Below are 19226 nucleotides of genomic sequence, written 5' to 3'. Positions count from 1 at the left end.
AAGTGGCCAGTGCTGCCTGGAGAAGAAAGCGCCGAACCTTCTCCTTCTAATTATCATTATTCCTTGACAGTGTCTTTCTAAACAGTTTGCACTAAAGGTCATTTTTCTTTTGTAACTTTAAACATACTCAAGGTCCAAACTCTGAGCAGCTCCCACGAACTGAGCCTTCCTCCTTCATAATTTAATAAGAAAAGGGGAAATGTTGTAATGCATTAATTTGGTTTATATTTGTAATGTTCTTTTCTATCTGTCCCTGCCCAGCAGTGCCCATCCCTCTCACTGAGATGTAATCTAATCCTGTTTCTTCCATCGGGAACACTGATTGGGTGATGCCTCTGGGTCTCGCCTATGGGCCCTGCCCACTGGGGGAAAAAGCCACGGCGGGGGAGGGACCAGCGCTCTCTGGCATCGGCTGTCCATCGGATAGGGTCTCAAGGCTGAGCAGGACATAAGAGTAAAAGCAGAACTATCCCACCGAAGTCAGAGAGTCAAGACTCTTCCTTTACCTTCGGCAGCCGTCTAGTCCTGTGGGGAAGGCTACAAAGAAGTGCAGGGAAAGGGATGAAAGCCTGCCGAATCAATCTTCACTGAAGTCTTGAAAATAGAGAACTAAGACTAACAAACACTCAGATACGACAAGATAGATACAACAAGAAAGAGTGGGAATGGAAACAATCAATAAAATTTGGTAAAGAATGGATTGAGACCAAGTGGACTGAGATGAAATGAGGGGCAGTGAAGAAGAACAAGAATAGCCAAATGTATTTCAATTCAAAGGCTGAAATCAGGCAAGAAAGGTAAATCAAAGAAGGAGAGGAAAAGGAATTGAAGACATGGAAGCTTAAAATGAGAAAGGGAAAATTTGGAAAGCACGGGAAAAGCAAAGAGTGAATGGAACGACAAGAAGTGCCAGGAAAGGAATGGGAGCCTGCCCAATTAATCTTCATTGGATTTGCAATAGGTCCTTCCCACTTCTTTAAGGAAAGTCTTCCTTTCGGGAAAGGGAATGAAATCTTGAAAACAGAGAACAAAGTCTAAATCTCAGGAAAGGAGATATGATGAAAAACAGTGTGAATGAAAACAACTGAGAAAATTCTGGAGGGATTGAGACCAAATGGACTGAGATGAAATGAGGGGCAGTGAAATGGACCAACACTTGCAAAAAGTACTCCAATTCAAATGCTGCAATCAGGCAAGAAAGGTAAATCAAAGAAGGAGAGGAGAAGGAATTGAAGACATGCAAGATTAACGCGAAAAAGTGAAAATTTTGAAAGCACGTGAAAAGCAAAGAGTGAATGGGATGACAAGACTTAAAGGGAAAGGGGTGGAAGCCTGCCCAGTTAATCTTCATTGAAATCTTGAAAACAGGGAACAAAGTCTAACATACGCTCAAGAAAGGAGATATGATGAGGAACTGTGGAAATGAAAACCATCAAGAAAATATAGAACTGGAGGGGTTGAGACCAAATGGATTGAGACAAAATGAGGGGCACTGAAAAGGACAAATATGTTGCAGGATTTTTGGAGGCAGACACAGAGAGGCCTGACAATGCTGGGAGAGTTCTGTTGTTTTAGCACTGTCAAGGACGTTGAGCCTGAGAACCAGGATACTGAGCCTGAGAACCAGCTTTTTCCCTCAACAAAGTGTAAACAGGTAACTGCAAAGGAATGCTTATGCAGATAACACTAGCCAATAGCGAGTAGTAAAATGCTGTGTAAACAGCTTGTTCACAAGAATGATATATGTATAAAAGAACCCTGTGTACCCTCAATAAATGGAGCATTCACCACTACTTCTGTGAAGAAGGTCTTTGACTCTGGCTGTTGCCCATGTTTTTGTTTTTGTTTTCCTTTTGTTTTTTTTTTTCTTTTCAAAAATCACCTTCAATTGGCACCCGAACTTTGGACCTTTGGGTAATGACCCAGAGGAGAAATTAGCGGTGGGACGCTGAGCGGTTGGATGCTGAACTCGCCGACAGATGCAGCTGCATTGAGGTGAGACCTCCGGAAAATAGCGGTCAGACGCTGATCTGCCGAGAGATGCATCAGCATTGAGGCAGAAGCTCGCCGTCCTTGCAAAGAGTGCGAGGCTGAGCTGGTAAGGGGAACAGGGGGCAGTTTCTTGAAAAAAGGTGGAAGGCTTTGAGTACTCACTTCCCTGCCCCATTGACGACGGCAAGCATGGAATGCGACTTTGCTGCCTCATTGAAGTTATTTATTATTATACTCTCTGAGAGAGGAAAAACAGTAGCAGAAAAAGTACTGCAAAAGCAGATTAACTGGGCACGGGGAAATGGACATTTAACAAACCCCAACTCTGCAAATTCGGGGAGGCACTGTGGGGCCCCTGCCGTGCCCTCCTGCTGCCTCTGGCGCCCCGGCACCATCGCTGGCCGATGCCCGGCTCCCTGCTCCTGGTCCGCGGACCTCCCCCGTTGCCCGAGTGCCGCCACTCCTGCCGCCCTGCAGCAACAGGCAGGACGAGGAGAAAGCGGCCCCTGGGAGTCCACACCGCCCCGCTGCCGTCGCCACCACCATGGGCCAGGGCCGGGGCCGCCGCCGCTCCCATCGCCGCCGCTCCCACAAGGCATGCACTGAGTGCTCCCCCTTTCTCGGCTGTGCCCGAAGAGACACCGAAGAGACCAAGAGAGGGGAACCCGTGACCCCTGCTGTCGACCACCTTCCCCCGACAATGTTCTGCTGCCGGATGAATTAGAGGAGGACCCCGATGATGGAGCAGAACCCCTGGCAGAACCCACGATTGGTTTAAAAGAACTGACTGATCAAATTCAGGCAGTGATACAACGCCTGGATGAGCGAGGGCAAGCAGCAACCAAGCTGCTACTGGAAAAAGCCCAAGAACTATCTACAATAAATGCTAAGAATCAGGAGGAGCCAACATCTTTCAGCTTCCAGTTAACTCCAATGCAACAATTTCTAGAACAAACTGCAGCAAGCAGTTCCCAGGCAACACCTTTGCCTGCCCCCCCCCCGTGACTCGATGGTCCAAAATTATAGGTGATGCTATACTAGAAGGACAGTGGGAACCCGCAGGACACATGGCATGTCCTGTAGCGTGTCCTGTCGTGTTCAGAGATGGCAATCCTGTGTGTGAGCAGCATGAATGGAAAATCTTGCAACAGGCCAAAAACAAGCAAACAAACAAACAAAAACCAACAAAAACCCAACCCCCCCAAAAAAAACCCACAAAAAACCACCCACAGTAAAAGAGCACAGCTTGAAATCTGAAAAGTGCTCGAACAATGTTAGATTGGATTCATACTGAAGATATCCATTCTCCAGCCTGGACTGCCCCCAGTCTGACCACCATCATCAAACTGTTAATAAATATATTTGCAACTCTGTTATTAGTATGTTACTGCTCAACAGCTTCAAAGGCAGGCACCTTCCTGGACATTCATTGCTTGTGCCTGTGGCATTCCAGTCCCTGGATGCTACAGATGGAAAACAAGCAAGAAGGACAAATAGCAGCACTCCGTTAGGAGAGCTTTTTGATCATAGCTGTAATTCATTGTCCACAGTCTTTGTGGTTTTGGAAACTTGTATTGCTGTGCAGCTGGACACCAACCCTGATGGGATGTTCTTCTGTTGTTTTGCTGTGACATTCATGTTTTACTGCGTGCACTGACAGATGTACGTCTCAGGAACGCTGAGCTTCGGCATGATTGATGTGACTGAAGTACAAATCTTCATAATAATCATGCATTTACTGGCAGTGATTGGAAGACCATCTTTTTAGCAATCTCTGATTCCAAGACTGAATATTCAGGTGCAGTTGGCAAAAATGCATCCACTTTAGCAGGAACAAGTGTCCTCTCACCTTTTCTTCATATTGGCTCTGTGATTGCCTTGGCTGCAATGATCTACAAGAAATCTGCTGTGCAGCTCTTTGAGAGGCATCTCTGCCTCTACACCCTGACTTTTGGCTTTGTGGCTGCCAAGATCACAAATCAACTGGTGGTTGCCCACATGACCAAGAGTGAAATGTATTTATATAACACAGCATTCATAGGCCCAGCATTGCTGTTCCTTGACCAAATGTTTTAACAGCTATAAAGCTGATAAGTCTATTGTCCTCTGGATTGCCCTGATTCTGTCCCTGTCTGACCTGCTCCGATACTGTGTCAGCGTGTGCAGCCAGAATTGCTGCCCACCTGCACATCCACGTGTTCCGCATCAAGGGCTGCCCCATGCCCTCAAACCATCACTGGGGATGGGAGCTGCCACAGGGGAATGGAAAAGGAGTTAGGTTTCTACAGGAATGGATGAAAACTCATAGGAGACAAAGACTAAAAGCAGATGAGAACAAAGTAATTTATAATAATCAATGTTGTATGACTTTTTACTAGTAACGCTCCTTATCTAGTCTCCTGCCTGAGAGAGTGAATTCCGAGTTCACCCTAGTCAACTTTCCATGTAGTCAACTCTGTTGATTCCAAGCCTGGGAAAGCATGCAGGAAACAAATGCTCTGTCTTTGTAATGACCTTGATTACTAATTTCTCTATATAGTGAATGGATCCCCACCAACTGGAGTTTCTAATGTAGTATAATTACAGCTGAAATCTGACTTGCTTTTAATTTTAATATTTCATCCTCTCTTAGCGAAATACTTGTTTAGCGTTCACTTGGAATTTATTTACTAAAGACTTAAGCTGGTGAAAACCCAAAGATATCTTACTAAGTTGTGTGGCTGCAGCAGCTGCCAAGTAAGAGCCAAGCTGGGGTGGTTTTTGCTCGTGCATTGCTGAAAAAGCGGTTTCATGCTGAACAGGGTCCTGTGAGCCAAGGGGTGCCCAGCATGCAAAATAGTGTGGTATCTTTGTCAATTAATTTTATTTTTTAAAAAAAATTATCTTTAAAAAAAAAAAAAAGGATCTAGCAGGTGCACATGGTAAGACGTTTTCGTGTGTTGCGTTCTTTTTGCTCATGGTGTCAACAAGTGTTGCAGGATCTTCTCAAATTAGCTCACCAATTTTCTAAGAGAACTAATGTATGGGTGACATTTGCCAGTGTGACTGAACAGGATTCTATTTGCCTTAGCCTGGCCAATTCCCAAGACCCATTCAGGACTTGTTTGATAGGAACACTCCTTTGGAGCCCTCATGAATTTAAAGGTCATATGAAAAATGAGACAATGCTGAATTTTACTGTGGCAAGCGCCATGGTGTGGACATCAGGTTTCACAGCCGCCCAGGCTGATGGAGGCTGGCAGTGTAAAACTATAGAGCAACTTAATGATACACTTACTTCACCACCTGAAGAATTAGACCTCCTTGGATGTATGAATACCAGCTCTACGAATAGAAGTGAGGGAGGTTGGGTGTCCTTTGAGCCCCCCACAGAGCAGAGTCTAAATATACATAGCCAGAAATGGGCTGCAATAAATTCAGCTTGACTATCTAGTGGCAGTGTACACCAACAACTTTATTCCAAATGTAATTTGACTTGCAAACCAGCACAATGCCTTCCACCAGGAATATTTTTATTATGTGGGGACCGCGCTTGGAATGGAGTCCCAGCCAGCCCACATGAGGGCCCATGCTATTTAGGGAAGCTTGTCCTGTTTCACCCTAACACAACCGCATTGATGACTTTGGCAAAAGTCACTCGGAGAAAACATGCCATACATAAGTTGGACTGTACGGACCTGAGAGATCCTAAATTCTGGTCCCAAGCTAGGACAGTGTTAACATCCATAGTGCATAACCAAAGGTGTGAAGAGTTTGAAAGAATGTGTTGCATGAACATGTCTGACTATTTTGGATCAATTCACAAAAATTGCAATTAATGAAGAACAAATTACATGATTTAAAAGAAAGTGATGATGCATTTAGAGATTAGTTAAGTAGCCTTAAAATTACAGGAGAGCTGAAGTTTGTTGTTAAACAAGTGTTTGTTATATTATTACTTGTAGTAGTAGGATTATTAGTACTAAGTTGTGTAATGTCTTGTATTAAGAATATGTTGCATAAGACAATATCTAATGCTTGGCTTGTGCAAAAGAAAAAGGGGGAATTTTAGAAGGATTTCTGGAGATAGACACAGAGAGGCCTTGCAGTGTTGGGAAAATGCTGTTGTTTTAGCACTGTCAAGGACGAATAGTCTGGGAATGAGCCGTGTAAACACTCACACTCAACAAAGTGTAAACAGGTAACTGCAAAGGAACGCTTATGCAGATAAAATTAGCCAATAGTATAGCCGCTTGGGGCTCATGAACACCAGGAGGTAACAAATAGCAAGTAGCAAAATGCTGCGTGAACAGCTTATGCACAAGAATGATATATGTATAAAAGAACCCTGTGTACCCTCAATAAACGAGCATCCACCATTACTTCTGTGGAGAGCGTGATTGACTCCGGCTGCTCCCCACAACTGCACTTTACTAAAAAGGGAAAATTTTGAAAGCACATGAAAAGCAAAAAGTGAACAGGATGACAGGAAGTACAGGGAAAGGGAAGGAAATCTGCCCAATTAATCTTCAATGAAACCTTGAAAACAGAAAATGAAGGTTAACAAATGCTAAAGAAGGGAGATATGATGAGAAACAGTGAGAATGAAAACAACCGAGAAAATTTAGAACCAGAGGGATTGATACCAAATGGACTGAGATGAAATGAGGAACAATGAAATGGATGACACTTGCCGAAAGAAATCTAATTCAAATGCTGCAATCAGGCAAGAAATATAGATAAAAGAAGGAGAGGAAAAGAAATTGAAGAGATGCAATCGTTAAACTAAAAAGGGATAATTCTGAAAGCACATGAAAAGTAAAAATTGAATGGGATGACACGAAGTGCAGGGAAAAGGGGCAGAAATCTACTCTATTAATCTTCATTGTAATATAAAGATTACATTCCCTCTTCTGAAAGGAAAGTCTTCCTTTCGGGAGGGGAATGAAATCTTGAAAACAGAGAACAGTCAAACAAACACTCAGGAAAGGAGATATGATGAGAAACAATGCAAATGAAAACAACCAAGAAATTTTGGAACTGGAGAGATTGAGACCAAATGGACTGAGATGAAATGAGGAACAATGAAATGGATGGCACTTGCCAAAAGTACTCCAATTCAAATGCTGCAATCAGGCAAGAATGGCAAATAAAAGAAGGAGAGGAAAAGGGATTGAAGACATGCAAGCTTAAAACGAAAAAAGGAAAATTGTGAAAGCACGTGAAAAGCAAAAAGTGGATGGGATGACAAGAAGTGCAGGGAACAGGATGGAAGCTTGCCCAATTAATCTTCATTGAAATCTTGAAAAAAGAGAACAAAGTCTATCAAACGCTCAGGAAAGGAGATATGATGAGAAAGAGTGCGAATGAAAACCAACTGAGGAAATCTGGAACTGGAGGGGTTGAGACCAAATGGACTGAGACGAAATGAGGGGCAGTGAAAAGAACCAACACTTGCCAAAAATACTCCAAATCAAGTGCTGCAATCAGACAGAGAATATAAATAAAAGAAGGAGAGGAAATAAAACAGAAAACATGCAAGTTTAAAACTCAAAAGGGAAAATTTTGAAAGTACATGAAAAGCAAAAGTGAATGGGATGACAGGAAGCACAGGGAAAGGATGGAGAATCTGCTCAGTTAATCTTCATTGAAATCATGAAAACAGACAATAAAGTCTAACACTCAAGAAAAGAGATATGATGAAAAACAGTGCAAATTAAACAACCGAGAAAATTTGGAACCGGACGGATTGAGACCAAATGGACTCGGATAAAATGAGGGGCAGTGAAACGGATCAACCCCTGCCAAAAATACGCCAATTCAAATGTTGCAATCAGGCAAGAAAGGGAAATAAAAGGAGAGGAAAAGGAATTGAAGACATGCAAGCTGAAAATGAAAAAGGGAAAATTATGAAAGCTCATGAAAAGCAAAGAGTGAATGGGATGACAAGAAGTGCACGGAAGGAGATGGTTGCCCAATTAATCTTCACTGAAATCTTGAAAAGAGAGAACTAAGAGCTAACAAACCCTCAAGACTATAGATATGACAAGAAACAGTGCAAATGAAAACAGTTAAGAAAATTTGGAAACAGAGGGATTGAGACCAAATAGACTAAGATGAAATGAGGGGCACTAAAAATGACCAGTGCTTGCCAAAAATGTAACAATTCAATTGCTGCAATCAGGCATGAAATGTAAATAAATAAGGACTGGAAAAGAGATTGAAGACATGAAAGCTTAAAACGAAAAAAGGAACATTTTGAAAGCATGTGAAAAGCAAAAAGTGAATGGGATGACAAGAAGTGCAGGGAAAGGGATGGAAGCCTGCCCAATGAATCTTCATTGAAATCTTGAAAACTCAAAAGGAAGTCTAATAAACACTCAAAAAAGGAGATATGATGAGAAACATTGTGAGAGAACACAACCGAGAAAATTGAGGGATTGAGACCAAATGAACTGGAATGAAATGAGGGGCACTGCAAAGGACCAACACTTTGCCAAAAGTGCTGCAAATCAAATGTTGCAATCAGGTAACAAATGAAAATAATGTAGGAGAGGAAAAGGAACTGAAGACACGCAAGCTTAAAAGGAAAAATGGAAAATTTTGAAAGCAAGTGAAAAGCAAAAGGTGACTTGGATGACAAGAAGTGCAGGGAAAGGGACGGAAACCTGACCAATTAATCCTCATTCAAATAGCCAGATTCCATTCCCGTTCCCAAAAGGAAAGTCTTCCTTTCAGGAACCAGAATGAAATCTTGAAAACAGAGAACACAGTCTAACAAACGCTCAGGAAGCGAGATATAATAAGAAACAGTGCAGATGAAAACAACTGAGAAAATTTGCAACCAGAGTGATTGAGCCCGAAAGGACTGAGATGAAATGAGGGGCAGTGAAAAGGACCAACACTTGCCAGAAATGTGCCAATTCATATGCTGAAATCAGGCAAGAAATATAAATGAAAGAAGGATGAGTAAAGAAATTGAAGAAATGCAAGTTTAAAATGAAAAAAGGAATATTCTGAAATACACAAAAACATAAAGTGAATGAGATGGCAAGAAGTGCAGTGTTGGAGCACATTTTTTGGGTTTATATTGTATTTAATTTTTTTATTGGGTTTGTAATAGTTTCTTCTGTACCACCCTGTTCCCTTGGAGGTTTGTCCCTGCTCCTTCTCCCCGCCCATCCTCCCACACTGGAATGTAACCCAACTCTGTTCCACTCCCACCTTATCCCTGACTGGGCAGTGGCTTGTCCTTGCCTCTAGCCCCTTCCCCCTGGGAAAAAGCCATGGGACCATGTGGGAAAAATCTCTCTTGCTCTTGGGACTGGGATGGGGACAGGGACTGGACTGAGCTCCGGGCTCTGCGGGAGCAGGACCCCAGAATAAAGCCGTGATTCCCCAGACCAAGGGCAGACTCTTTCCTTTTGCCATTGACAGACACCTGCTCTCTCTAAATAAAAAAGTTTGCAGCCTCTGGGATCTTTAAGGACCTGAATGGAATAATTCCTTCTGGCGTGGTTTCTCTCCCGAGCTAGCCAAGGCAAAAACAGAGCAGGGGTTCTGGGGGAGAGAGAGCCACATCAGTGCAGGGAAAGGGACGGAAGCCTGCCCAATTAAGATTCATTAAAATTGCAAGATTCCATTCCATTTCCTGAAAGGAAGAACGGGAAGGAAATGTAGAAAACAGAGAACAAACCCTAACAAATGATCAGGAAAGGAGATATGATGATAAACCCTTGGAATGAAAAAAAAAAAGAGAATTTTTGAAATTGGAGTGATTGAGACCACAAGGACTAAGATGAAATGAGGGGCAGTGAAAAGGACCCACACTTGCCAAAAGTACTCCTATTCAAATGCTGACATCAGGCAAGAAAGGTAGATAAAAATGGAGAGGTAAAGGAATTGAAGACAAGCAGTTGTAAAATGAAAGTAGGGAAAATTTTGAAAGCACGTGGAAAGCAAAAAGTGTATGGGATGACCAGAAGTGGAGGGAAAGGTATTGAAGCCTGCTGAATTAATCTTCAATGAAATCTTGAAAAGACAGAACATTGTGAGTGAACACAACTGAGGAAAATTTGGAACTGGAGGGATAGAGATCAAATGCACTGGAATGAAACGAGGGACACTGAAAAGGACAAGTACTTGCAAAAGTACTTGAATTCAAATTTGGAAATCAGGCAAGAAAGTTAAATATAAGAAGGAGAAGAAAAGAAATTGAAGACATGCCAGCTTAAAAAGAAAAAGGGAAAATTTTGAAAGCATGTGAAAAGCAAAGTGTGAATGGGATGACAAGAAGTGCAGGGAAAGGGATGGAAGCCTGCTCAACTAATCTTCAAGGAAATCTTGAAAGGAGACAACTAAGACTAATAAACACTCAGGAACTGAGGTACACCTGTGTCCTGGTGCTGCAGGCCCTTGCCCAGAGGCTCTCCCAGCCAGCACTGCCCCTGCTCTTCCCTGCTCTGGGCCACAAGCTGCAAGTTCATTTGCTCCCTGGGCCACCGGCTGAGCCCCAAGCCAGGGCCGGGGCCTTTCCCCAGAGCTCTGCAGCCACTGCAATGCTCACAGCTCCGAGGCTGCAGCAGCTCCAGGAGCCTTTGCACACCGCTCCCGGGGATGCCCAGGCTGCCACTCTTGGCCTGTCTGTGCAGGGCAGGGGCCTGCACTCCATGATCCTGCTGCCTCCCTCCCAGCTCAGCCTTGGTGTCTCCTCCAGGTGCTGCCAGAGCTCTTGGGGCCGGGCCAGGAGTGGCACAGCCCCAGCGTTCCCCTCTCGGGGACATCACCGTGCTGGCAGCTCCAAGGTTCCCCTCTCAGGGACACCACAGCTGGGGGCAGCTCCAACGTTCCATGCCTTGGAGACGCTCCAAGGGAAGCGTCCAGAGCCACACCCAGTCGTGAAACTGACCAGGACAACCCCGCAGCCGACGCCGTCCTGCCGGGGACGCACTGAGGGGATCTCCTTCCCCTTCCCTCTGGCACGGAGGCAAATCCCATCCTCTCCTTGTCCTTCCTCCCCCAGACAAGGAGCTGAGCATGGAGACCAGGGAGGACAAATCCCCACGGCAGATCCTCGTGGAAGAGGCCGTTTTGAGCGGCTCCACGGTGCAGGAATCCAATGGGGAGGAACAGCCCCTGAGATTCCGCAGGAGGAGGGGCTGCAAAAGCAGATCATGAGGATCTGAGGAGAAAAGAGCCACCCTGTGCCAAGAAAGTGGTTGGAGATTGAGCCAGAGCTCAGACCTGTTGGTCCATGAGCAGCTTCATGATGGGGACAGTCCCTACAAGTGATTAGAGTGTTGTAGGAGCTTCAGCAAGAGGTTCATCCTGATCCGTCACCAGAGGATTCACACTAGAGAACAACCCCACAAGTGTGGGGAATGTGGGAAGAGCTTCAGGAAGAGCTCCAGCCTGATCTGCCACCAGAGGATCCACACTGGGGAATGGCATTACAAATGTGGGGAATGTGGGATGAGCTTCAGAAGCAGCTTCAACCTGACCCAGCACCAGAACATCCACACTGGGGAGAAGCCGTACAAGTGTGGGGAATGTGGCAAAAGTTTCAGACAGAGCTCCAGCCTTATTGTCCACCGAACGATCCACACCAGGGAGAAGCCCTACAAATGTTCCGAGTGTGGGAAGGGATTTTGGATCAGCAGCAGTCTCCTCCTTCACCAGCGGATTCACAGAGAGAGGCCCTTCCACTGCCCTGACTGCGGGCAGGGCTTCAAGCAGAACTCCACCCTCGTCAGGCACCAGCACATGCACAGCAGGGAGAGGCCCTATGAGTGTCCCCAGTGTGGGAAGAGCTTCTCACAGGGCTCAGCCTTGACCCAACACCAAGAGAGACACCTCTAAGGGAAGCCCTGTGAGTGCCCCCAGTGCAGGAAGAGCTTTGTGTGCTGCTCCAGCTGCATCCCCCACTGGAGGACCCACGTTGTGCCCTGGTGACCCACACTCCCTGTGATCCATGTTGGGAAGACACCTGGCTGCTTATCCTTTTGTTTTGGCCTTCATTTTCTTCTGATTCATCTTCATCCCTTAAAAACAGCCAGAACAGGGTTGAAAAGAAAGAAATTGTACAAAGATGTCTAGATCCCACCATTACACTGGTATTTGAGGGGCAATTTAGGATTTGGGGCCATATTCTGCAGGATTTGTGTCTTCTTGGGGGATTTGATGCAGTGTTCTCCATCTCTTTGCACTCCAAAAGCCAGGAGGGATCAATCTGTCACCTCAAAACCACTCAAATCCCACTCTGAACAACTCAATTTTAACCCAAAAGGGCTGAATCCCACTGTAATGTGAGGAGGTTTTGGGTAGGGTGACAGAAACCATGACTCGAGACCTCTTGATCATGAGACAAACAGCACATTTTATTGTTCAGAAATGCCTTATACAGGAGGTTCAAAACTGCCGGTTCCAGACACTCGTAGGTCTGGGTCTCAGCCCTGCCCAGCTCCTTGACCAGCGATATGTCTGCTCTCTGCACTGCCTGTGACTGGTTGAGGTGTCTGCACGAGCTCTCCCATTCACCTTGGGACTTCTGGAACAAGCCAGGTCAGCCGAGTTGGGTCTGCTAGGACCAGATTTATCTTGTCTAGCTAATAGATGAGCTACGACAAATCATTCTTTCAGTTATAATTTAAAAAGTAAGTGTTCTTTGTCATCCTTCTTGCAGGCGCCTTGCAGGTAGGATGACAAAGACAGTATGAATTTAATTTGAATGAGGCTTTTTACTCACTTTGATAAACTTAGCTTTCCTAGCCAGTGATGTGTCTCATGTATTGTTGGAGCTGCAGCATCCACGTCTAGGAGGTGTTGGGTGAAATCCACCAATATCACAATTTGCCAGGCTAGCATGTCACAGGTTAATTGCTCAGAAGTTACAAGTTCCAACTTAACACTAGAAAACAGTAAACAATTTGACTTAAAACCATTTCAATCAAAACACACATCTTTCTGCCTCTGATGTCTCCCAAAGGTTTGGATCCTGGAGTTTACATAAGGTGGTGGGTAAATTGTCTTCCTACTGACAATCTTTGACTTAGAAAAACAGAAGAACATGAGAGCAGCCAAGACTCTTGAGGGGGGTGTACACCCACCCCACACCTTTTCACCTTTCTTTGTTGAACAATTAGAACAGGAACAAAATGTGTGTTTTGGAGCAAAAGGAATCAGGTGAAACTTTGAACTGCCTATATGTTTTACCATCACTCAGGGTCTGCTGCTGCTGAAGGGCCTCTTTATCACAGTGAGGGCTTGAAGAGCCTCTTCTGGATGAGGCTTTTCATGTTTATCTGAGAGGAAAGAAGGTTTAACTCCTGTTAGCCAAATCAGTTAGTGCAAGTGACTTGCTTTTAGTTTTAGAAATTTGCTGTTGACTTTAAGAGGAGTTGGCATGAGTGAAATCTGAAAGGTGGCTGTTAGTAATTTTTAGCATGAAAATGCTCTGTTGAAATGCTATAACTGAAATGGTAGGATTTTTGGAAGAGAAAAATAAATATCTTGGTGCTTGCCTTTTTCTTTGGAGGGTAAAAACAGCATGTAAATGATTATGAGTTTTACGCAGAAAAAATGTTCAAATTAAACCAAATTTTTGAATATCACATTGCATTATATGGTAACTTCAATGCATACCTGAAGAGAAGAGAGTTTACTACAGTTAGGACTAAACTGTTGAGAGTATTTAAAAACAGTATTAGAACGGATATTTGTTTTAATGGTGACTATTTGTTGTGTCCGATTGTTGAAAGCATAATTTTGTGGTGAGTCCTTTCTGGGTTTTTTCTGACTGTTGATCATCTGCATTCCCAGGGGCAGTGGGCTGTGGCAGGCGTGGCTGGGAGGGACGCCCGCCGCTCCCCGCGGCCATCCTGCCCATGCTCTGCTCTCCGGTCCCGGTGTGGGGGGCGCGGCGCTGCTCGGGGCCCCCTCAGGATGGGGTTACTCGTGGGAAGCAGAGAATAAGGACTTTACAATTAGAAATTGTACAGCAGGTATGTTTTCTGTCCAGCTGGGACACACGGGGGGGATGTCTCCTCCAAACCGTGCGTACCTGGTCAGAGCAAGGTCCAGGTTGAAATACACATTGATCCCACAAACCCACACCTCCCCACCCGCCCATTCCCCGCCTTCTCTCGCTTTGTATTCTAATTAGCTGTCACAGCTCCTGGTGCTCCTGAGCTGGGCTCTTGGGAGGAAGGCCGATGTCTTCCTCAGGTTGATCTTCGCTTCTGGGCAGGCACAGTGGAGGTTTGGCTCTTTTTCAGGTCACTTTGCACTTGCCAATGATGAGGAGCTTGATTTTGCTGGATTCAAGCCACAAAGTTCTGCTTTGTCTATTTTTGACAAATCCCTAGGTCCCGCTTTGCTGAGTTTCAACATTATACATCTTACCTGTATGACTTCTACTTAGTAACTACCTAACAACCAGGCTTAATAGCGAATCTTCTATGTGTTCTCAGTACAAGCTGTTTCTCTACTTCTACAAAATCACCAAAAGCTGCTTCTAAAATCTTGTATTTTTATATTCATAAACATCCTCCGTATCACGTGTAGTTAGGTTTTTCTCTAGTACAGTATCAGCGTACGAGGGCCCGCAGCAGACGGGAGTTGGGGCTGTTGTAGGAGCGGTGGCAGTGGCTGGTAGGGCTTTCCCAGCTTACAAGATGTTGGCCACGCTTTACCGGGTGAATTTTGCTGTGGTGGGGGAGGCAGGGAACGCGGTGCCGCTTCTGTTCTGCTTTGTAGTTGCCTGAGGCTTCGCACGCTCCCCTCTCTTGCCGTCTCTGTCGCTGCTGCTGCGCTTTCGCAGAGGCTGGGCTGAGAGGGGGCACGCCGCTAGGAAGGGTCTCCCCGGCCCCGACCACCCGCCCCACTCGGCTCTGGCTGAGGCCACATGGTGCGGGGCAGCAACAGCATTTTGGGATATTGTCAGGGTCCCCTCTAGGGTTATATGGATCAGGGGAGCAAGGGCTGTCTTGTGGTTCTCCCTCCCCAGTCCAGGCACTTACAGGCTCTCTCTGGCCGCACAGAAGGGATCGATATCATTGCTATTGTTGTTACCAGGGAATGCGGTTTGTTGTTGGTGGTGGGTGGCTCTGCTGCGTTTTGTTGATGCCTGGGGCTGCTCACAGGTGGCAGGATGTGATGTCCCACTGTCCCGGGGTGCCGGCAGTGCCGGCCGAGTCTCCCATTCTCTCGGGTTCTGACTGCTGCCCTGGCTGCCTCGGTGTTTCTCAGGTTTCTCCAATCCCAACTGTGGATGTGGCGGTACGTGGTAGCTTGTGTCCCTGGGTGCTGGTGGCTCTACACATGGCTCGGGGGCTGCCTGGTTGGCTCTGGTGGTGGGACAGCCGGCTTCTGTTCTGGCCTCTTGAACAGGATCATCCCCCACCATGTGGCGAGCACCATCTTGGGTGAGTGCCCCTCGTTCCAAGTGCTCTCCACCATCTTGGGGTTTTCCAGGGGATTTTCTCCATGGCGCTTTATGGGGTGCAGAGCCTAAAGGTGGTTTCTGTAGCTGAGTTGTGGGTGGACCTGGGCATGCTGAGGATGGGCTTGGCACAGGTGGTAGCGGGGAAGCTCTAGTGAATAACAGCTGCTTTCCCCTCGGATTTTCACCACCTGCTCTGCCTGGCTGCGTGTCCTTGGTGGGCTCTTTTGTGGGTGGTGTCTGCAGCATCTTTACTGCCGTCTCCATGTCCTGCTCAGCTTCCAACCACCCCAGCAAGTCTGAAACAATTTTCCAGGGCTTTATAAGGTGCTCATATTGGGAGCAGCCACTTTCAGCACCAAGACCCCCAAACCCCTTTCCCAGCCATCCCACCCCTCCAGGCCCTGCAGCCCCTGCCAGGGTCCCAGCAATCCCAGGGGTCCCCCCGTCTCAGGCTCCCCACTTTCCGGTTCTGGGGCTCTCCTCTCTCTGGGGTCCCGCTCAGGGAAGCTGTGGCTCTTCCTGGGCTCCCCAAACCTTTTGTCCCCCCCGCCGGTCCCGTGCAGTTCCCACGTGGCCCCGGCAGAGCTCGGAGGGCCCGGCCCGGGAAGCCCAACCCCCACCACGGGGGGACCCGCATCCCCCCGCCCCCACCGGGGCTCTGCTGCCACCAGCACCCCCCAAAAACACATCCTGGGGAGCGCCCAATGTCCCCCTGAGGGGCATCTGCAGATCTGCGGATCAGCTTTGGAACCCTGCAAGCTCCAAACATTCCCCCCAAAAACCCAAACCCAGCTCCCCCCCGCCCCAGGATATTTGGGGTGAACAACCTCTCCACGGGCACCTGCGGGATGGGGGATCAATATTCCCAGGGTGCAGCGAGTTCCAGGAGCGCTGGATCCGCTGCTGCCCCCATTCCTCTCCTTCTGCTTCGTGCTGCCGCTCTATCTCTTCCTCCCTCCCTCGTCCTCCTCCCCCATTCTCAACCCCAAACTCTAAGGGTGGGGTCAATGAAAGTGGGGTAGCTGTGAGGGAAACGGGCCCAGTTTGGCTTAAAATCACCCAAATGGGTCTAAAATTGTCGAAAAAGGTCTAAATTCACCCTAACACCAATCATGTTTGACGTCAAATCACCCCATGGGCCCTAAAATCTACCCTAAATCCACACGGTTTGGTCTAAAATCAGCCAAATCATTCAAAGCGGTCTCAAATCAGACCTAAGGGGCCTAAAACTGCAAAAACTGTTTCAAAACCCTCCAAACTGGTTCATCACCCTTCAACCTCCAAAATGGGCATAAAATCCACGCTGAAAGTACCTACGTTTCCCTAAACTCAACCAAACGGACCTAAAGTCCATTCTACAACCCAGCACATTTGGCCTAAATTCACCCAAACATGGGGTAATCCCACCCAAATGGGCTTAAAATCTTCAGAGGGATCTAAAATCCACCCTGACTGCCCAACTTACCCTAAAATCACCAAATTGATACAAAACACCACAAGTTTGGCCTAAAATCAGTCAAATGGGCCTAAAATTCACACTAAAAGGCTCAAAACCTCAGCCTAAACCTGCCCAGTTTGGCCTAAAATCACACAAATGGGCCTATAATCATCAAAAGGGATCTAAAATGCACCCTAAACCCCAGCAGATTTGGCCTAAAATCATCCAAAGGGGCCTAAAAATCACCCTAAGCCTGCCCAGTTTGCCCTAAAATCACCCAAACAGGCCTAAAATCTCTGGGACCAAGTCCAAAACCAGGATCAGCACCAGACCCAGCACAAAGACTGAGATCAACACTGGAACTGAGACTGGCACCAAGAGCAGCATCGCTCTGGGACCGGCACCGAGACCAAGACTGGGAACAGAACCCACACCAGAACTGAGACTGGCCCTGTACTGGCACTGGGACTGAGAATGCTCTGAGACAGACCCAGACTGAGACCGGAACTGAAACCGGCACCAGCACCGAGACTGGCACCGCGTCTGGACTGAGATTGAGACTGGGACCAGAACCGCTCTGGGATCGAGCTCGGCACCGGGACTGGAATCAGCACCAGGAGCGCTCCGGGACTGACACCGAGGTCAGACCTGGAATTGCTCCAGGATTGGCTCCAGAACTGCTGTGTTCGTTCCACAGCAGTGGAATGGAACATTTGGCCGTGCCCCCGGGTGGGGCTGGGAGGGATCCCTGGGCAGGGCAGGAACACCTCAGTTCACATCGTTACAGTGCAACCATCCTGGTCCATATGATCCCAGTTTGAATGATCCCATTCTCTAGGGTTCTGATCCAGATGGTCCCAGCCTGTGAAATCTGTCCATGGGATCCCAGAGTGTACAATCCCAGTTTGTAAAATCCCAGTCCAGGTGAACCCAACCTGTACAATCCCAGTCCATGTAATCCCAACCCATACAATCCCAGTCTGTACAATCCCAGTCCATGTAATCCCAACCCATACAATCCCAGTCTGTACAATCCCAGTCCATGTAATCCCAACCCATACAATCCCAGTCTGTAAAATCCCAGTCCATGTAATCCCAACCCATACAATCCCAGTCTGTACAATCCCAGCCCATGTGAGCCCAACCCGTACAATCCCAGTCCAGGTGAGCCCAACCTGTACAATCCCAGTCTACAAGGTCCCAATCTGCATCATCTCAGTCTGGATGTTCCTGATCCATTCGGCCCCGGTCTGTGCAGGCCCAGTCTGTGGGATCCCAGTCCATGTGATCCCAGTCTGTGGGAGCCAGGTCTGTCTGCTCCTGCATGACACATACTCCAAGACTCTGGAATTCCAGTTCCCAGCAAGGAAAAGCTGTTCCAGCCCTTGAAAGCAAAGCTCTGAATGAGGGGGCAAAACCAGAGTGGAGCAAGATCCTACAGTGACATTTCACTGCCAGTCTCCAGAACTTCATCCATGCTTGTTGTAGCTCCTGGACTGGGAATTAAATCAGGGCAGGGTCATTGGTGGGAGCTGCCCTGGGTCGAGGGAGACACTGAGGGACAAACAGAGCAGGCAGAGAGAGGCACAAAGAAAGGAGAACACAAACACTGAGAGGAATGACAAGATTTGTCTTTACAAACAAGCCCTGGGTCTGCTGGTAGATCAAACTAGCACTGAGAGATAAGCGAAACAATGGGAAGGATTCTACTGATTGATGAATGGAAAAGAAGATACTTGCCTTTACAAACAAACCATAGGTTTGTAAGTGAAATCGAATACTGAAAGATGAAAGCAACAATGGGGAAAAACCCATAAATCCCATAAAAATGAAAAATTAGGGGGGGTTATACATTAAAAGGGGAATCTTAGGCATTTCGGGAAGTCTGTACCTCTCAAGTACCTCAGCCAATGGGGAAAGAGAGAGGGAAATGCGGCCAGGAAATTATTAGGATAAAAGAGGAGGCTGCGTCCTCCAAAAAACTGAGAGACCCCAGGGGAAATGCCCCATGGCCTCTCCCTTTATTCGAATAAAGTAAAAGGACTCCACTGACTCCTGTTTGGACATAAACCTCTGGTGTGCGTGGATTAATTTCCCTAACACAACCAGCTGAGAAGGTGGCACTCTGAAAACAGAACTGACACTGACTGAAAATGAATGGGACAGAAATCAATAACCCTGAATGTTTGATTTACTATCAAATACATCCCACTCACCCAGCCCCACACAATCCTAATCCCACTGTTCCAAATTTGGATCCCACATCTCCCAATCTCCTTCCAACCCCATCTCACCCTGGAAGCTGTAGAATCGAGTAAGTTTGGCATGGGATTGAGTTTTTCTGAGGTGGGAAGAAGCCATTTGGGGTGGGATTGA

The 19226-nt window shown here is 46.8% G+C and overlaps 1 pseudogene; it reads left to right on the top strand.

The window, feature by feature from the left end:
* The first annotated feature begins 3263 nt into the window (after positions 1 to 3263).
* LOC120747664 (choline/ethanolaminephosphotransferase 1-like) overlaps positions 3264 to 19226 on the top strand; it is a 52084-nt pseudogene continuing 36121 nt past the window's right edge.

Source organism: Hirundo rustica, unplaced genomic scaffold, assembly GCF_015227805.2.
Source record: "Hirundo rustica isolate bHirRus1 unplaced genomic scaffold, bHirRus1.pri.v3 scaffold_142_arrow_ctg1, whole genome shotgun sequence".
NCBI classification, from domain to species: Eukaryota; Metazoa; Chordata; class Aves; order Passeriformes; family Hirundinidae; genus Hirundo; species Hirundo rustica.
The sequence above is the reverse complement of the archived record's forward strand: the minus strand, read 5'-3'. Positions and strand labels throughout refer to the sequence as shown.